The sequence below is a fragment of the Dermacentor silvarum genome, chromosome 3, assembly GCF_013339745.2.
Source record: "Dermacentor silvarum isolate Dsil-2018 chromosome 3, BIME_Dsil_1.4, whole genome shotgun sequence".
Lineage (NCBI taxonomy): Eukaryota > Metazoa > Arthropoda > Arachnida > Ixodida > Ixodidae > Dermacentor > Dermacentor silvarum.
In genome coordinates this window covers 118,808,261-118,820,713 of record NC_051156.1, presented here as the reverse complement: position 1 = coordinate 118,820,713, position 12,453 = coordinate 118,808,261, and the positions used below count along the sequence as shown (strand labels likewise).

Below are 12,453 nucleotides of genomic sequence, written 5' to 3'. Positions count from 1 at the left end.
AGGTCCGTCGAATGAGCCACTGAATGTTCTGGGAAAGTTTCATGCCACTATCCAGTGGAAACAAAACATACTGTCCTGCAAATCGTGTACGTAGTCTCACCATTACGCTCCGTACTTTTGGGTCGCCCAGCACTTGAGGCTCTGGAAGTTAAGTTCGCACACTCGGTCAGTAGCGCAACAGCCGTCTAAGCTTCCTACCCGCAGCTTTGTAGTGGTCTAGGAGTGATAAAAGGGGAATACAAAATTAGACTAAAGCCGAATTCGATACCTTTTGCAATTCATGTTGCGCGTCGCATAGTCTTACCCTTGCGTGACTGAGTTAAGCAGTAGCTGGAGCGTATGGAGCGAGGTGGTGTAATCTGCAAAGTAGATGAACCAACAAAATGGTGTGCAGGAATTGTGTCAGTACTCATACCATTTGTAGCGGTTCGTATTTGCGTTTACGTGACGCAATTAAACAAAAGTGTACATCGAGAGCGTTATGTCATGCCGACTGTTGATAGCCTCGGTCTCTTGAGTGGGGAATCTGTTTTTGAAGTTGGACGCCAACTCTGGATTTTATCAAATTAAGTTGTCTCCCGAAAGCCAGTTCTTAACTACGTTCATAACGCCAGTTGGGCGGTACTGTTTTTAAAGACTGCCGTTTAGAATAACGTCAGCACCCGAGTTCTTTCGGAAGACAATGTCGCAGATACTTGAAGGAATCTCAGGCGTGATAAACATGATGGATGATGTGCTCATTTTTGGCAGCGACAAGGCTCAACATGACGAGCGCCTGCGTCTAACTTTAGATCGTCTCGCAAGTGCTGGCGTTACGCTAAACAAAGAAAAGTGTTCTTTTGGGGTAACCGCGATAAATTTTTATGCCTGTGTGCTTAGTCGAGATGGCATCAAACCAGATCCTGAAAAAGTTCGTGCTATCAAAAAATTGGCGACGGCAGCAATCGTGTCTGACGTTCTACGGCTGCTCTGTATGGCTAGATTCATACCAGATTGGCTTCGAAAACAGCGCTTTTACATCACTTGCTTTTGAAGGGTTCCGAATGGACGTGGGGACCAGCCCAAGAGCAAGCGCTGTCGTACGTCAAAGACGTTATCTCTTCAACGCGCGTCATGGCTAACTATGATGCAAAGTACCCTACGATTCTTTCCGCTGACGCGTCATCATTCGGTTTGGGGGCCGTACTGATGCAAGTTCAACCAAACAATGAAAAAATCCCTGTTGCATTTGCGCCACGCTCGTTGACGCCCGCCGAAAGCAGATACTCTCAGATTGAGAAGGAAGCATTGGCAATGACTTGGGCGGCAGAGCGATTCGAAGGGTACATCAAAGGTCTTGAAGTTTTGTTTGAAACCGACCACAAACCACTTGTAATATTGTTGGGAAAATCGCCTTTAGATGTTTTGCCGCCTCGTATTCAACGTTTTCGCATGAGGCTCATGCGGTTCAGCTATGCAGTTGAGCATTTCCCGGTTAAGAGCCTCGTTACTGCAGATGTGTTGTCCAGAGCCCCGATTCAGGGAAAAGAAATTGATGCTGGTAGGCTGAATGTTGGTGAAGTCGCCAAGTTCGTTTTTGGCTGTTTGTCAAATACCGTCAAGGCTAGCCTTTTTGAGCGAGTCAAAGCTGTACAAGCAGCCGATGAAGTCTGTCAAGCTCTTGTAAAATTCAGCCGGGAAGGCTGGCCAAAGTTCTCATCGCTGTCTATGGTCTTGCGTCCCTACTGGCAGGAAAGAGCAAGGCTGACAGTCGCAGAAGGCGTACTACGGAAAGGTGTGCGGCTGGTGACCCCACAAAAATTACGCGCAGAGGTATTGATGCGCTTCCACGAGTCACAAGGGAATTGAAAAATGCAGAGCTCGAGCCAGAGAGTGTGTATGGTGGCCTGGGTTGAGTTGTCAGCTGAGAGCTTTGGTGACCGATTGCTTTGTATGCGCGTAGCACAGGGAGCAAAAGTCGGAACCAATGATTCCGACAACCACTCCAGTGTCCTTGGCAAAAGCTAGGCGTTTATCTCTGCCATATTGAGGGAAAGTGGTATTTGGTGGTCATAGATTATTTTTCTAGATACCCAGAGATAGCCTTGCTATCTTCGACAAAAAGTGCCAGCGTGATTATGCACCTCAAAAGTTTCTTTGCAAGACATGGCATTCCAGAGGTTGTTATGTAGGATAACGGAACACAATTTGTATCCCAGAAATTTAAGTCGTTTGCTGGTGATTATGGATTCCGCACTGTGACGACGAGCCCCAGATACCCCCAGGAAAATGGGGAAGTCGAAAGGATGGTCCAAACAATTAAACGGCTGGTTATAAAATCTAAGGACCCCTATATTCCGCTGCTAGTGTATAGGGACACCCCAGGGCCATTTGGAAAAAGCCCTGCAGAGCTTCTGATGGGCAGGCAGCTACGCAAAACAGTTCATGTTCGTCCCAAGAGCCTTCTGCCCCAGAGGGTGAGGCTGAAGAAGTTCAGAGGTGGCGATACAACCATCCGACAGCGGCAGCGTAGGTACTTCAACAGTCGTCACAGGGCTCTTCGGCTGCTAGCCCTCAAACCGGGAGCGGAAGTATGGGTGACAGACCACAAAGTGAAAGCGCGAGTCTTGCGTTTTGCAGAGCGCCCGAGGTCGTATGTAGTTAGAACTTTCACTGGGGAAGTTCTAGAAAGAAACTGGAAATTCCTGGTTTGCTTTGTTTTACAGTAGAATGACTGCTAGGACGAAGGCGGTAGCTATCAGTTTCCGCAGGACGGTAGAAATGGAACGGGAAACTAATCCAGCTACTAACAAGGCATCTGCCGCTCCATCTAACACTCCCTTGCCACGAACTGACCCTCCTCAATACAGAACGCGATTTGGCCCTCATTTCCGACCGCCAGACCGATATGGGTTCAGTAACTGACTGTTATTATTTTATTTTGAGCATTGGTTGCTTCCATCATAAGTGTTCATCTTTTTTGGCTGTGCTGCTAAATTTCGTTGCAAGTGCCGGTGTATCCTTAAAGAAAATATCACCGCATATCCACGACGTGAATGATGATGAGTGGGCGAAACAACGGGGGATCATTCAGGTAAACCAGAGCTACGGACGAGAGAGAAAGAGCGCGCGTCGGGAACGTACGCCCATGTGCACCGCAGCGCCCTTAGCTACCGACGAGAGCGAGAGAGAGCGCGTGTGTCGGGAACGAGAGAGAAAGAGAGCGCGCGTCGGGAACGAACGCCCATGTGCACTGCAGCGCCCCCAGCTACGGACGAGAGAGAGAGAGCGCGTGTGTCGGGAACGAAAGAGAAAGAGAGCACAGCTGCGCATCTAGCGGGAGCGGCGGGTACTAGCGTGGCTACAACGGCGCGACGGCGGACAAGGCTCGACCCTGAGGAGCTTCGCCCCTAAAAGAGATGTGCTGATAGCGCCTATGCCGCGTGTCATGTGTCTGCGTTATCGGGCGCCTTGGACCTGATGTGTGAAACGGTGTCAGTCCTTGACGTCACTTGTGACATGATTGTTTTCTGTATGTATATATATATATGGCTTGCGTGAAATAAAGAATGTTATCGTGCCCATGATCGGAGCCAGGCTCACTTCCTTCCTGCCCACTGCCCGGCTGCGCTCGGCGTCCGGCAAAGGCCGTATCACAACACACAGCCGCCCAACGAAGTTGCCTATTGCCGTAAGGTATACACGAGGTTACCTACTTTACGATACTCGAAAATTACGTTTCATAGGCGAAATTCCGGACTTGCATGGCGGCTGTGTTGATGTCTTATTCCTTTCTTGATATTTTACAGATTGCGCCACACGCCGGCTTTCAGCACCGCGCAAGTGCGGCTATTAAACTGGTCTTTAATGTACCATTTCCTGTGTTTAGTTGTCATCTTAATCGAACTTTTGCATCGGCTGTTTTGATGTTGGCCGCTAACGCATCGTACGAATGGCGATTTTGTTACGCAACAGCTTTTTACAGCGTAAGTTGTTATGGGCTCATTCCAATTGCCGTTTCCTGTCGCGATGATGCCGCCGCCGCCCCGTAGCCGCTATCGCATGCCAAAAAGAAGTACCCGCTCTCCGCCGGGATCGAGCCCAGGCCCGCTGCGTGGGAGGCGGATACTCTACCACTGAGCTACGCAAGCGCTTGCTATCCAAAAGCGGGAAAATGTACGCAGGACGCAGGCGCAGACGACGAGATGCGATTCAGACGCGGAACGCAAACATCGCGGTCCCGAGCCTCCGCCGGTATGGTGGCTCCATCTAGTTAAGGCGCCGGCAAACGCAACTTTTCAGATACGCAACTTGCTGCCGCCTTAACCAGATGGATCTAACATACCGACGGACGCTCGGGATCACGTTTATTGCGCTAGATTGGGCACGTTGCAATGGGAGCGAATGTGACAGCTGTAGTTGCATTGTCGTCCGCTTGGCTGGGCCGAACGGCGCTAGCCATCATCGATGGAACGCGTCGGCTTGCACGCGCGACGGCGTCCCAAGCGCGTTCCTGACGCATTCACTCAAATTACTAGGTAGTAGTGTCGGAACGCTCGTCTAGCTTACGCTGTGACTGTGCTGCGTGTGCCGCGCATACCTGGTACTTTTTTGTAGATTATTTTTAAAGAACGCTTGTTTTACGTTCATGCAACTGTAGTTACCCCCTCACGCAATGCGTTCCTGTAAACCTGTAAGGTATTCATAAAGAAATATACAGGGTGTCCCGATTATCACGCACCAAGATCTATAAATATGCAAATGCCACGTAGCTGTAGAGAATCAAGGTAATGTTGCTTGCCGTTGCTTGGAGATACTCAGATTAGTTTTTGCTTACATTCTATCTAATTACCTAATTATTATTAATTATTCATTTAACTTCTCAAATGTCATAATTGAATAAAAATTGTCAATGAGAAAATTGTAGAGCAACAGGAAAAACTCCTGAAACAGCTCTCTGTTGCTCAATACGTCCTAGATAGAAGCGTTATTACAAGCTTGATAGAAGCCCGCCAATACACGTAATATTGACGCGCGACCGACCGCTCGAGGCATTTAGCGTGTATTCGCGGGTTTCTTTCAGCCGACGCGCTTGACCCCCCCAGACTTTCGAAGGTCCCCGACTGTGCTCGCCGCTAAAGTCGTTCTATGAATGCCACTTCCTTCCAGGGGCATAATTCGCCCAATAAAGTGTTAGTTTTCTGATACACAGTTATTGCTCCTGTGTTTTTCTCTGTCACTACTGCGTGTCAATACGTGTTAGGACCCGTAGAATGCAATGATGTTACACTTTTCTTTTAAGCGAGATTGGTAAGTTCCCAGTTGGGATTTGGTAATGCCTGCCGTATGCACTCCAACTCATTTTTATTCTGTAAGTTTCCTACTGATGGTCAGGGTTCCCTGTGAGCACTTGAGCTAGATACACGCATTCCTACACAAAATCTAGAAGCTGACAGGCCGTCATGAATTTTTGTTACCTTGCCAGCTGGTGAAAATAAACTGTGTCTCCTGCTATTAATCAAGTCAGAGAACACAAAAGTAGCAATAACTGCAAGCAACAATCAGGTCTGGTCAATAGGAGGAAGTACTACGCACGTGCTCATACCTAATATATTGCACATCCAGAAACCGGTACGCAGGCTTTTCTGTTTTAGTGAAGTAAGGCCCATAAAAACCGCGACCATCGCGTTATCTGACGCAGTATGAGCTACTGATACATGACCCTATTTTAAGCAAAGTCATTCTTACCTTGCATAACGCCGAAGGTCACGCTCATACACGTGATGTTAGGGGAAAACGCTGAGCCAATCATTGCCACGCTGCTAAGGACACAGCTAAGAAGGATGATGTGATAAGTCCTTATGCTCCGCTGCAGCATGAAGACACCAATTCCTGAAAGAAATAGAAGGAAACATATGGCAAGTTTACTGAATTTCACTAAACGAAGGCAACGAAGAAAAACGCCGGGTATGAGATCTTGCCGTTGAGGGCGCGAGTTGGATGACGTTGAGGGGGACTTAGAGAAATGAAGGATTATTTCCATTACGTACATGATTAGAACAAAGCAAATATACAGTAAATGAGCCATCGTTAGGGCCGCCAGCAAATCGGACGATGCGGCCCGTGGCAAGAAGAATGTCTCGTCTCAATGTGTCTCTGGCTTGTAACCCCTTCAGTTTGTCGAGGACACGCCATTTATAGCCAATCGTCGAGTCCGTTCAGGTGTCGTCATTTTCCTCAAATTGTAGGGCCCGTGAAAGTCCCCTTCGGCCAGGGGGACTCTCCAAGGGCTCTATTCTCCGATGGTTGACTTGCCCCGGCGTTGCCTCCTCACCTGGAAGCGCTCAGCTGGAAGGGACGGGCTGTCTTGAACGACCTTCCAGAGCTACAAAACAGCTTTTCTCGGGACGAAGTCAACTACCTCGAAACGTTCTGGCCTCCCGTTGCACTTTCGGGAAGCGCCACACTTGCGGGGAGACAAAAGCTCCACACGTGGCAGACGAGGTCGAGATAGCCAACCGATTTGACAAATCCGATATCCCGGTCGACGCGCACTTTCGCACCATGACTGACAGGCGACGGCGAGTTGTTGCGGTCGAGGAACCTGACCAATGCCAGGAAAAGCCCCCGCCTCGGCTGTGGGAGGATGTGGGCTCAAATTCCAACATCGCCGGGGACCCACTTGTTCAAATGGACGCGAGCGCACCCCGGTCTGGCGTTCGACTTCCTTCAGCGGTGAAACGCTTGGGAAAGGCACCTGCGCTCTAAATTCCCGTCGAAACTCTCCTGAACACAAGAAAGTGATATTTGGGTCGCCTCCATGGCGGCCATTTCCCATGTGGCGCCCCAAGCACCCATTGAGGTGGGGACGCCTTCAGTTTGAGGACAAACACCCCTTCCCAATCGCTGAGGTCCCATAATGGCCGAGCACCAGGCTGGTAGTGCGCTTGTATCTATTTTACCGGTACCCGACGGTAGCACTTGCCTCCCATAGCTGCAGCGGGTGCGCTACAACAAGGCCGCCTGTGCTTGAAGAGGCGCCCAGAGACAACTCCTGAAATCTCAATTGGGCGTTCTTTCGAGATGTGAATCCCCACGAGAGCCCAGCACCAGGACAGGGAACACCGCTACCCAATAGACAAAAATGGCGGCATATCTGCTTGCTTCGCTGCAAATGACGTTGAAAGACGATAGTCTTCTGCCGCCCCTGATACGTAATACGCTCTCTCCTCTTCCTCCCACCCCTCACGCTCTTCCCATCTCCTCTCACTCTTCCCATGACAGATGCAATGGAGGTTTTGCTGAATTCACTTCAAATTTCCTGCGTTCGCCCTGCTCACGCGCCATCTGTTGGGACCTTTTATTTCTGTTGGCTCAAAGCCCGATACAGAGCCGCGGCTTAAAAGTTGGCTTGTTTTTAACGCGTAGCGTCTCTTCGACACCATTTCTTACGCGTTGATTTTTTCATTTGCAGCGTTTCATTTTTCATTTCTTTCTGTCTCTCTCTTTCTATCTGTGCTTCTCTTTCTTTTTCTCTCTCTTCCTCTCTCTTCCTTTAAATGTCTCTTCCTCTCGCTCTCATTTTCTCTTTCTCTCGCCCATAGCTAGTTCTGTTACAATCGCTGGTACAACGCCATCATATGGTTCCCATAAATGCAAGGTTTACCAGCGTGTGTGTAGAGCCTAGGCCGTATGACGCTCGACTTGGGACCGTGGATACTCGAGCTCGAATCTAGCCTCGCCGAGAAAGTTTATTTTATTTAAAAGGAAGCGTTCAAGGCTAGAGGCTCTTGGCGTTCTTATGAATGCCAGAAACAGGGAACGGCCAAGCGGAGCGAGTGCGAGCACCAACAACAAGAAGCGTATTCTTCTTCGTCTTCTGCTGGCTGCCCGTATTTGTCACTACAATTACTCCCAGGCGAAAAAGGAGCCATCCTGCCATCCTGGCAACCTATGAAACTGGCACCAATGATGGGTCGTAGGGCGGCTTCAGTCGGTCGACATGAACAGCTTCGCGTCCGCGACGCCGTTGGTCCATAGATGGCTGAGTAGGCTCAATGACGCAGTTGACCGGGGACGTCTGTCGGAGAACCCGGTAACAGCCGTCTGATTTTGAGCTGAACTTTGTGGAAAGGCCGGGAGTAGACGAGGGAACTCGGAGCCATACCAGCGTTCCAGGTGATTATGATGGAAAAGACAAGCCTGCGTCTCGACTATGTTTCTGGCTGGCCTGGTATTGCGCGGTAAGTGAGCATGTGATCTGAAGACATTCTTCGGCATAGGTGGCAGCTTCGGATAGAGTCGTAGGTTCTGATGAGTCGGGGCAATAAAAAAGAATCGTGTCCATAAACGAGGAAGGTTCGCGACCATAAAGAAGAAAGGAGATAATCCCGTGGTAGACTGAGTGGTGCTATTGTAGGCATACGTAACAAAGGGAAGGATGCAGTCCCAGTTAGTGTGGTCAGCGGAAACGTACATAGCGAGCATGTCGGCGAGAGTGCGATTGAAGCGTTCAGTCATACCATTCATTGGCTTGCGGATGATAGGCGCTTGTAGTTCGATGGACAACGTTGCATTCGCGGAGCAGGGATTCTACAGCCTCGGAGAGGAATGAATGACCACGGTCACTCAGTAGCTCTTGAGGCGCACCATGTCGAAGAACAAGGTTGCGAAAGATGAACAAGCCGACTTCACTTGCTGTGGCCACCGGAAGCGCTGAAGTTTCGGCGTAGCGCGTGAGGCGGTCCACGGCGACGATAACCCAGCGGTTGCCATCTGGCGTGTACGGTAGAGGGCCGTACAAGTCAATGCCGAGGTGGTCGAAAGGCCGCGAGGGACAAGGCAATGGTTGTAGCGTCCCTGTCTTCTGGTTAGGTGTGCTCTTGCGGCGTTGACACTTGGTGCACGAGTGGACCTACTGCCGAACGAAGCGGTACATTCGGGCCAGTAGTATCGAAACCATAGGCATGCATACGTCTTTAGTACATCGGTATGGGCGCATTGCGGATCCGCATGAAAAGAGGCCCAGATATCGGAGCGTAGATGGCGAGGAATCACTAGCAACCATTTACGGCCATCATACAGGTAGTTGCAGCGGTACAGGGGCCCTTCGCGGATGGCAAAGTGGCGAGCAGTGCGCCGAAGCGAGCGGTCGGTGGTGCGGGGTGATGGCTGAGATAATTACTGTAGAAGAGAGGCTATCCAAGGATCCCGGCGTTGCTCAGATGGCATGTCGGCGAATGTAAGAGAAGAAGAATCGTAGGTCGAGCCAGATGCATCACCACACTAAGTGGTGAGCGCGAAAGAGCGTCAGCATCCGAATGCTTACGGCCTAACCGGTAGACAACATGGATGTCTTAGTCCTGTAGACGAAGCGCCCAATGAGCTAGGCGACTAGATGGGTCTTTTAATGATGACAACCAGCACAGGTCGTGGTGATGAGTCACGACGTCAAATTGACGGCCATATAGGTAAGGTCGAAATTTGGTGATCGCCCAAACGATAGCAAGACATTCTTTTTCCGTTACCGAATAGCTCGTTTCCGCTTTGGTGAGAGTGCGGCTGGCGTATAAGATGACGTACTCTTCGAAGCCACACTTACGCTGGTCTAGAATAGCGCCGAGGCCGACTCCACTAGAGTCCGTGTGGATTTCTGTTGGAGCGTCTGGGTGAAAGCGGCGTAGAATAGGTGGGGATATCAAAAGATGGCGTAAGATGGCGAACGCGTCTTCACAAGCTGTAGACGATGCCGAGATGCCGTGGCTGTTGGCAAGCAGCTGCCTTAAGGGGGCGATTATGGACGTAAAATTGCGCACACATGGGCGAAAGTACGAACACAGGCCTATAAAGCTACGGATTTCCTTCAGCGTAGACGGCCTGAGGAACTCGGCGACGGCGCGAAGCTTTGCAGGGTCAGGAAGGACACCGTCCTTGCTGAAAACATGGCCTAAGATGGTAAGCCGGCGGGCGGCAAAGGGCCACTTCTTCAGGTTAACCTGCAATCCAGCGTTAGCAAGGCAAGTCAGGACACTTGCGAGCCGGTTCAGATGGGAGTCAAAGGCCTTCGAAAAGGCAACTACGTCGTCCAAGTATCACAGACACGCGTGCCATTTGAGGCTTCTAAGAATGTTGTCCATGAGGCGTTCGAAGGTGGCAGGCGCATTACAAAGGCCGAATGGCATCACGTTAAATTCATATAACACGTCTGGGGTTACAAACGCAGCCTTCCGATGGTCAGTTTCATTTATAGGGACCTGCCAATATTCACATCGTTGGTCCAAAGAGGAAAAGAACTTTGCTCCTTGCAAGCAGTCGAGAGCGTCGTCGATTCGGGGCAGCGGATAAACATCGTTTCATGTGATCTTGTTAAGGCGCCTATAATCCACGCAAAATCTGATGCTACCGTCCTTTTTCTTCACCAGCACAACTGGGAAGACCTAAGGGCTGTGTGAGGGTTGTATTACACCACGATGAAGGATGGCGTTGACCTGTTCGTCAATGACACGGCGTTCAGCATGAGAAACTTGGTATGGACGCTGGTGTAGAGGTGCACGCGTGCCGGTGTCGATGTGGTGAACGACAGCGAATGTGCGACCCAAGGAACATTGCTTATGATCGAACGACATCCGAAAGCGGTCGAGCAGTTCCAAGAGTCGGGTAGGCTGGGCAGGTGGGAGTTCGGAATCAATTGACGGAAGGAAGGCTTCTAAGGAGGACGAATCGTCGATGGTAACAGGAGCAATGCTGTCGACGAGAAGACTTATCGTGTCATCATGGAGTTGAGTAGAGTAGGCGGAATCAACATCATCAAGCCGACCTATACATTCACCGCAGAATAAGGTGGCTGGGGAAGAGGACCGATTCGTGACATAAATGGCGCTGCGAGAGTTTTTGACTGTGAGAACTGCAAAAGGAAGCAGGAAGTCTTTGCGAGAGGTGAAGGCTTCGAAGGGCGCAAACAGGGCGGTGGAATAGGGAGCATAGTCGCAAGAAAGTGGCACAAGAACACAAGACAAAGGAGGAATATCAGTGTCCGCGGCGACGCCCACTCGAGAAGGCGGCTTGTCAGATGCGGTGTCGCCCGTCGGCGACAACTCAAGTTCGGCACGCGCACAGTCAACAACGGCATGGTTAGTAACAAGAAAGTCCCAACCCAAAATAACGTCGTGTGAGCATGGTGAAAAAAACGAGAAATTCGACTACATACAAAACGTCCTGAATGACAAGGCGAGCTGTGCATGCCACTGAAGGTTGAATGTGGTGCGCGGTTGCGGTACGCAGGGAGACGCCGGAAAGCGGAATCGGTATATTTTTAACTTGCGGCACAGTGCTCCACTAAGAATAGACACAACGGCTCCAGTATCGACAAGTGCTTGCACAGAAACGCGTTCGATATTCACGGTTATTTCGTTCGCAGGTAGAAATCGAGGCCTTGAAGTTGTCGACACGAGCACAGTGCTTGTCTCCGGAACTGCGATGGCTAGTTTTCCGCTTGGACGGCTGGGGGGCGACGAACCATAGGGGAAGTGAATGGCGACGCGTTGAGGGCGGCCGACGTGGGCCGTAGTCACGTCGATTCGGTGAGCAGCTGTTCGTCGTTGAGTGGGAAGAGATCTGGTGTGGTGGCTCAGAAGGAAAGTAGCCTTGATTTACTACGCCCGCACTAGTACGGAGGTCACGACGACGACCGAAACGTGCGACATGGCCAGGTAGACAACATAAATTGCAAATAGGCCTGTTGTCCTGGGTGCGCCAAGGATTAGTAGACGGCGGCGCGGGACGGCGAAAATGAGGCGGGTTCGGGTGGATAGGCGCACGCGCAGCGTAGAAGGTATTTGCTGGTCGAACAGGATCCATGCTGAGTGGCATTGCTGGTGACTGGCGGCGTGCGACCTCAGCATAGGTCAGAGGAGCGGAAACAGGCGGATGCTGGCAGGTGGTTGGTAGAGCCTCAGAAATTCGCTCCTGTATTGGCTGTCGGAGCGTAGGAGCAAGCGCCTGCGCGGAGTCCGGGACGCAGGAAACAAGGAACAATCGTCGCGCCACTTGTTCTCGGACAAACTGCTGTATTTGCCGCATGAGCATGGTGGTGTCAGTAGAAACGGAGCCTACAGTTAACGCTGACATGTTGGCTGTGTCAGAGCTCGGGAGGCCTGTAGAAATGTGCTGTTTCCGCAACTCGTCGTAGCTTTGACAGTACTGGACTACGTCCGTAATAGTTTGGGGATTTTTGGCAATGAGCATGTGGAAGGCGTCGTCCTCGATCCCCTTCATGATGTGTCTGATTTTATCAGCTTCGGACATAGCAGGGTTGATGCGACGGCAGAGGTCCACAATATCCTCGATGTAGGAAGTGAAGTTCTGGCCGGATTGCTGGGCCCGACCGCGTAAGCGCTCTTCTGCGCGGAGCTTGTGAACAGTGGGTCGGCCGAAGACTTCCGCGAAGCTCGTTTTAAAGGAGGAACAGTTGGCAAT

At 50.8% G+C, this 12,453-nt stretch overlaps 1 protein-coding gene across 2 annotated transcripts in view; it reads right to left on the bottom strand.

The window, feature by feature from the left end:
* LOC119444709 (uncharacterized) overlaps nucleotides 1-5,839 on the bottom strand; it is a 36,068-nt gene extending 30,229 nt beyond the window's left edge. Inside the window, exon 1 of one of the 2 annotated variants that reach the window (XM_049663582.1) lies at nucleotides 5,728-5,839. The gene's annotated coding sequence lies outside the window, so the exon portion shown is untranslated. Of the gene's footprint in view, nucleotides 1-100; nucleotides 337-5,727 lie in introns of those variants that run through there. The other variant, XM_037709066.2, reaches the window with a different exon arrangement.
* Nucleotides 5,840-12,453: the final 6,614 nt, after the last annotated feature.